The sequence below is a fragment of the Phodopus roborovskii genome, unplaced genomic scaffold (assembly GCF_943737965.1).
Source record: "Phodopus roborovskii unplaced genomic scaffold, PHOROB, whole genome shotgun sequence".
NCBI lineage: Eukaryota > Metazoa > Chordata > Mammalia > Rodentia > Cricetidae > Phodopus > Phodopus roborovskii.
Window position 1 is genome coordinate 59,104,463 of NW_026126480.1, and position 8,147 is coordinate 59,112,609.

General features: G+C 41.6%; 1 pseudogene; it reads right to left on the minus strand.

The window, feature by feature from the left end:
• Positions 1–5,028: 5,028 nt before the first annotated feature.
• LOC127228883 (thiosulfate sulfurtransferase-like) lies at positions 5,029–6,098 on the minus strand (annotated as a pseudogene).
• Between the last annotated feature and the right edge of the window lie 2,049 nt (positions 6,099–8,147).

Sequence of the window (8,147 nt, forward strand, 5' to 3'; positions counted from 1 at the left end):
CTTGGTCTACATAGCAAGTTCTAGGCTAGACAGAAATACCCAGTGAGACCCTGTCCCCCAAATCCCTACCTTCCTCCCTCCATCCCCTCTTCTTCAGGCATTAGCTACAGCAAAAGAACAATGTGCATAATATATGTACAGAGAGAGATTTGTCAAAATTATTTATGAAAATAAACTTTAAGTAATGATGAAAGAGGAAGAAGATTAGAAAGGAAATAGTTTCAAAATCATCATGTTTTATTATTTTTGTATGTGTAGGTGTTTTGCCTACATGTAGGTATGTGCACCGTGTGCATGCCTGATGCCCATGGAGGTCAGTAAGGGGCACTGGATTCTCTAGGATACTTGAGTTATTAATGGTTGTGAGCTGTCATGTGGGTGCCAAAAGTACTCTCAACCACTTAGCCAACTCTCTAGCCTGAAAATCAACATAATTTTGTGATGGTTTGCTCGTGGTGCACCACTTTACAGAGTGGCATAGTTAAAAATCAAAACTAAAATTAAAGGACTTCCCTTCTCTAGGACAGCTGTCACTTACTCTGTACCTAGTACATTGTTCAATGAGCTCTTTATTTATTATAGACTTAATTCCAGGTTGATCTAAGCATTAATTCCTGCCCTTTCATTTACCAGCTGGGCAAGGTAGTAAAACTTTTAAACCTTAGTTTCTTCATTCAAAAAATATTAGGGGCTGAAGAGATGGCTCAGCAATTAAGAACATTGCCTAATTTTCCAGAGCAGCCAGGTTCAACTCCCAGCACCCACATGGTGGCTCACTTCTATAACTCCAGTTCCAGGGGAATCTAACTTCCTCTTTTGCCCTTACGCGGGCATTCACATGGTTCACACGCATACATGCAGGCAAAACACCCATATATGTACAATAGTAATAATATTTTTAAGATTAAACATACATGAACAATAAAGTTACACGGTTTATGTGATAGCTTCCATGTCAACCACATTGAATTGCCTGAATATTGCCATTGTTGAACTTCAGGAGTATGCTATCAGTAGAAGGATCCAGCTTTAGTTCTCCTTCCTTTTTAGATGCTGCTGAGAAAACAAACAAATAAAACTAAGCAAATCATACATAACTGTTATCCAAGAATGTCACAGCTAAAGCCTGGAGATGGTGACACACTCCTTTAATCCCAGCACTTCACCCTACTGTATAGTTCCAGGACAATCTAAGCGGCATAGCTAGACTTTGTATCAAAAAATAATTTCTCATAAGGCTACAATAGTTTTTGTTTGACTGCATCTAACATTGAAACCTGTGGTGTTGCTGCTGTGGCGGCTACTGCTCTTGTTGTGTGGGAAGATCTGGTGGTTTTGTTTTACAAAAACTGAAGCCAGAGAGATAAAGGCATTTTTGCTGATACAAAATTGTATTGATCCTTTTCCAACAGGATCATTACAAAACAAAAGCATAATTAAACAAGCTAATGAATAGCAGATGGGTCCAATTTGTTTTATCACCATTTTCCAAGCCTCCTATCCTCTCTTGCTGTTAACTAGATATCAACAGCTCTTCCCTGACAGCTGCAGCCTGTGTGTCTCCTGAAGCTACCACATGCTGTATTGCTGGCAGAGTTTTTGCCCTGGCTTTGATGGTTATGATGTTGTTCCTTCAACTCTGCTCCTCTCACAATCAGAATCAGCAAACTAGTCTTTTACTCTCCCTCCTCCCCCAAGGTGAGTCCAGATCTACGCTAATATCTAAACTTAGGTCAGTCCAGCCATGCAGATGTGCTTAACGTCAAAATATTTTAAGATGGGGCTGGGGAAATGGCATGAGGATCTGAGCTAGAATCTTTGGCAGCCATGTGAAAAGCTGGGCATGTCACGCTGTGGTGGGGCAGAGATGAGAAGATCACTAGGACTTATCAACCCTTAGCGTAGTTCAAGTAGTGAGCCCCAGGTTCTGTGTGAGAGCACACATGTGTGCCCATTCAGCACAACAACAACACCGACACACGCACACTCATACTTTTACATAAACCAGTATCTTTTCACAGTAAAAGGTGATGTGGCAAACTAGAATGGAACCAAGTGAGCACAGACTCTCTTGCAGAAAATATGGAATAGGTTGCCCCACATTCTACCCACTCAGAAATTATTTTCATTCCCAGATCAGACAATGAAGGAATGATGAATCTTTCCACTTTACTGGGCATTTAATAGATGCTAGGCATTTTAGAGTATTTTCCTCATAGATGTCATTTAATTTTCACCTTACAATAAACTTATTGTGAAGTAGTGAGATGCTAGTCTGAGGAGGAGATAAGGTAAACTGATTTACAAGGTTACAAACTAGTTAAGTGACAAAGATGGAATTCTAACACATCCCACGTAATTCCATCATAGCCTACTTTCTGATATCTTCCCTGAAAACATCACTCCAAAATTCATATAATATACAAGAACATACATATACACCATACACAGATACAGCTGAAATTATATTCTATAATCAAAAAGACAGTTTTATTGACCTAAAGCCACTGAGATTTTCTTTTGAAATGTCTAGGTGGGATTATGCAAACATATTGGTAAATGATGTTGTCCCATCGATCCCATAGATGAGATGGCAACTCTGTCATCTTTGAGTCCCCTTTAGTATATTGTGTATTTAAATGACTTATTTTGAAACTGATCCATTATAAATGTTGGACAAATCAAACACTCTCTTCCTCGAAGACATAGACTAGGTGACCCACAGAAGTCTCACTCTAAGGCATCTGTAAGTTTCCAAGGCCACTAGCCAACTGGTACAGGGGTGAAACAACTGGCAAAGAACTTGGAAGTCACTGTTCTTGGTTTATGCTAGTAAATAATCTCAAGAGATAATAATAAGCTATCTTTCTTTTTTAAAAGGAGAGGTCACTTGGGAGTTTTTCTGAGTTGTATCTGTCTCAGAAGAAATTGCCTGCTACTTTAGTTGTTTTCTTTAAAAATAGTAAGAGAGGAGCTGTTTCGGGTAAAGATTCCAGACTTTAAAACTTTGGGGAATGGTCTTGCACTAGGTGATAGTCAATCAATGCTCTAAACCAATGCACCTAAAACTTTTGCATTCAAGTGCCCTTTGCATTCAGCAGCAAGACAATTTACTCTGAGAATTTAGTATCAGCCTCTGGGGGCGGGGGGCATTTACTTGAATGAAGTCTTACAGTTTTTATCCTCCCAAAGTCCCACAAACAAACCAATGTTTGTTTTGATATAAAAATTATTGCCCCCAATTTTCAAATTAAAAATTATCTTTAGAAGGTCCTTCAACTTCAGTTTTCCAGGAACACTGCTTTGTACCATTTAGATCCTAGAGCATAATACATTCCAAATGGGTAAGGATGCATGTATTCAGTGTCACCCCAAGACTTATATGAAAAATTAAATCAGCGCTATTTAGAGATGTATGTTTTCACAATGCCCAATGTTTGACTTATTATTTTTGCCATAATATGGTTAGAATTCTCTGAACATTCTGGATCGGGTTTCAAAGGTTACATCTAGATAGCCTCTTTGTTGCAATGGCAAAGTTCTTATATGCTAAAGTGAGCTCTGTTTCCATATATGACCTAACTCACAGTTTTGCCTCATCACCAGGTTGGAAGGTAAATGAGTGTAAAGCGTTTTCATAAAGAAATTAAGATGGGTGATATACCAGCATTATGATGCTTAGGGTTCTATTTTGTTTAGTGAAGTACTCTGGGTGGTGCAATATTTTCCAATGATTGTCTTCCCTTTTACTCTAAGCTTTGTAAGGAAATGAAAGTTAAGTAGTCACTGAAACACATTTGACTTGAAATTAGGTACATTTTTGCTAAAAGGGGACTTCCTGACCCTAAGATGGTTAGAGAGAACATGATAGAAAACACCACTGAGACCTCTCTCTCATCTCTAGAGTCCCAGTGAACTGAGTAGTTCATTGAGTATGAATTTGCTTTAATTTCAAGATACTGTTCTGGTGTTTTAATTAGAATTTTAGCAAACAGGATGCAGGCATTTCAAACCCTAGACACCTAATGAAAATTCTTGGGACAATGCCCAAGACAGCAGGTCCTAGCTCACAGAGGACTCTCTCCTTCATTACCATTCTGTCGCTCAAGAAGGATAAATTAAACCCCTCTCCCTCTGCCTCTCCCTCTGCCTCTCCCTCTCCCTCTCCCTCTCCCTCTCCCTCTGCCTCTGCCTCTCCCTCTGCCCTGAAACAACACAGCCTTTAGACAAATACTTTCCCCTCTATCATTAGGGGTCAAGGAGACAAAGAACAGAGGTTCTTTCTGCTACATTGGCAGGGAGCCCTTACTGGATAAGTCACAGTCTAGGTTATGGCAGTGTCCTGAGTCTAAAAACACTGTAACCTAACATTTTTATTCTTAGCTCTATCTTAGCTGTATTTTCCCCACAATGACCACCCAGAGTTCTTCCTAAGGCTAAACTTCAGTCAATCACTCAACAAAGCAACTTAACAGATGAAGAGTAAGGCAGTACAATATAACCTAGGGTTAATCAGAAATGCTGTGTAACCAAATTGATCAAACCATGGCTTTTCTGTGTTACGGTTCTGGAATTCCAAGACCACCTTCTTTTTCTTTCTTTATTCCTATTTATTTATTTATTTATTTATTTATTTATTTATTTATTTGGAAATAAACATAAAGACAGTTTATTGACAAAGGGGATGTTTTTTTGTTTTGGTTTTTGGTTTTTTGAGACAGGGTTTCTCTGTATTGTTTGGGAGTCTGTCCAGGAACTTGCTCTATACAGAGATCCACCTGCCTCTATGCCTCCTGAGTGCTGGGATTAAAGGCATGCTCCACCAATGCCCAGCTGGGAATGTATTCTTGAGAATGGGAGTGGGTTAGTGAAATGAGGGGAAAGCATGTGCTCAAGTGCTGGGCCATGCCTCATTTCATTTACATGTCATTAACATGGTGCCTGCCTCTCCCACCTTTGTATGCCACTAACTTTATTTCTTTTCTTTTCTTTTCTTTTTTTCTTTTTTTTTTTTTTTTTTTTTTTTTTTTTTTTCCTGAGAAAAGGCACTTTATTTCAGTATGGTGGGAAGGAGGCACTCACAGCAACTCTAAAATCCTGTCAATCTTCATTGCCTAAGAGGTGTGAACCCTTGGCAGGCCACACTGGTCTCACTGAAGGGAACTAGCTGAAGTTGGTGTGCAGAGGAGGAGGCTGCACACACTCAGGCCTTCCCACTCTTTCCCTGGGACACACGGGTCTCTGGGGGTGCCCTTCGGAACCACTCCGACTACGAACCATCATAAACAGCCACATCAGGCTTGCCACAGAGGTAGGCAGCCAGGGCAATATGGCAGGCAGTGACCCCCTTGCGGCATGTGGCAATGAGGGGCTGTGAGAGGTCCACCTTTTTGTCCTGGAATATGGCACACAGCTCCTCTGGGCTCTTCTCAAAGCCATCTTCAGTTAGGAAGTTCATGAAGGGTGTGAATGATTGAACCACGGATGTGGCCTGAGTCCAGTCCTACGATATCCGGCTCTGGCTCTGTGCCCAGGTACCGTCCTTGGGCACGGGAGTCCACCAGCTGGAACCTTTTAGACTGGAGGTTCTCCAGGACCTGCTCATAGGACTTGAGCAAGGAGCGGTCCAGTGTGGCTTTGAACACGGCTGGCTCTGGACGTGAGGGCTCAGATGTCACCGGGTGGCCTTCCTTCAGCCAGTTCTGGAAGCCACCATTAAGTACTGACACAGTGCGGTGACCAAACACACGGAACATCCACCATACTCGGGGTGCATAGAAACTGCCCAAGTCGTCTCCGTCGTACACCACCACGTGTGCGTCGTTGCTGATTCCCAGACTGCCCACGTAGTCCCCAAAGTGGGCCTCACTGGGCAGCATCATCTCATAAGGTGAAGCCGTGTCCCGGCATTCCTCTATATCAAAGAAGGACGCACCAGGCACGTGGCGCTCCTCGTACTCTTTGCGGGCCTGGCGGGTTCCCGGAGAGTACCAAGACGCGTCCAACACCCTAAGGCCGGGCCCCAGGCTGCCAGACCGAATCGATTCCGCGAGCCACTTGGTGGAGACTAGCGCCTGGTAGAGCACTTGATGGACCATAGTGTTAGCTATGTGTGTCACCTGGTGCCCTTATTTCTTAATTTAGAGTTAAATTCAGTAATGAAGGTCAACCACATAACAGATGAGCACAGCATGACAAAGGGGGACTAGGAGGTCAAGAGAAAGAGCAAGGAAATCCAGAGTGTCAAGGAAAGCATGCATAGGAAAGAGACAGAAAGAAGAAAGGGAAAGCTATGCTTTTCTGAGTCCCTGATTTCCTTAATCTCCTGTGTGTGTGTTCACCTGTGATTGGCTTGGTGTTGATTGTACGGGCCTACTAAGTACTGTTTTGGATTAAGCAAATTCTTAATAAAGCATGTTTTATCATGCCCATTTGTCGTAAGAAAGCGCTCCTGACCTCAAAACCCAGCCCCAATTTGGGAAAACCAAAAAATATAATTAGGAGTTGGATGGCGGTGCCCATGCCTTTAATGCCAAGTGCTCTTGGGAGGCAGAGGTGGATCTCTGAGTTTGAGGCCAGCCTGATCTACAGAGTAAGTTCTGGAACAGCTGGGGCTACACAGAGAAACCTTGCCTTGAAATATACAGAGAGAGAGAGAGAGAGAGAGAGAGAGAGAGAGAGTGTTAAGTATATTGTATGTCATATATATGTAATTGGGTACAGGACATAATGATAAAGAAGAGGCAATGTAATGTCACTTAAATCATAATGTCATGAATAATTTCAGAAGGGGAAATTTGAACTACAGTACCCTATGATGGTTACATGGAAGAACAGATCCTAGAATTTGAAAAGTGGATGGGCTTTACACTAAGCAGAAAAGAGATTGACAGTGGAAGTGTATGAAGTTGGAAGCAAGACCCAGATTAGAGTAAACCACATGGTACAAACATGACTATTTCAGTGTCAACGTGGAGTTGGACTAGAACAGTAAGGTCCAAGAAAGACTCAAATAATTGGCAGATGTATATGAAGGTTGGCATTTAAGCATTAAAAAGGTAGTCACATTTGCAGGAAAATTAATAGAACTACAAATCATCCTGTTAAGAAAAACAAGGCATTGGGGCAGGAGAGATGGCTCAGAGGTTATGAGTGCACTGGCTGCTCTTCCAGAGGTCCTGAATTCAATTCCCAGTAACCACATGGTGGCTCACAACCATCTATAATGGTGCCCTCTTCTGGTCTGCAAGCAGACATGCAGGCAGAACACTGTGTGCATAATAATTTTTACAAAAGAAGAAAGTTCTCCCTTTGGCTATGGATCATGCCATGGGAACAGAGCCCCAAGAACAATGCCTTTTGGCTGTTAATAAATTAAACAAAAGAAAAACAAGGCAGACTCAAGGCCAGTGATTCAACTTTATTAGTAGAGTTCTTGCCTAGCAGATATAAAACACTAGCACTGCATAAAACTGGGCAGGCATGGTGGTCCACACCTGTAATCCCAGCATTCAGGAGGTGGAGGCAGAAAGACAGAAGTACAAGACCAGGTTCAGATTCATAGTGAGTTTGAGGCCAGCCCAGGATACAGGACACCCTTTCTCAACAACAACAGCAAAAGCAAAATGAAACAATAAAGACTCTAGGTTTTGGAAAAACACAAGAGATATATGGCATAGTATCATAAAATACCAATAGCATGATTCTCTCTATGATGCACACTTGCCAATACAGTTCTAACTTTTTTATCTTAAGTTTCCTAGACTAAATCAATATCCTCCTTCTCTATCTTGCAGCTTTGAACTTTAAATTGGTCTTACTCATTGATTTGTTCGGCACATACTTTGGGAAACTCCTCTACATCAGAAACTGTGGTAGATACTGCATTCAGATGTCATCAAAGCTCCCATCACTGGGAAGTTCTCAGTCTTTTGTACTTGGAGAGAAAGGATAGAAAGACAAGGAGATGGCAAATGTATAGGTCATTTGTTCTGTGGACTTCAGTAAAATAAATTATGCATCTTGTTGGTAAGGTACCTTGGAAGGTGCTCTACCAGTGAATGGAGGCATTAGGAAGATATCATATTCAATAAGAGATGCTTTGAGACTCCTGTCATTTTTCTTTGAGGTAGGTCTTGTACACTCCC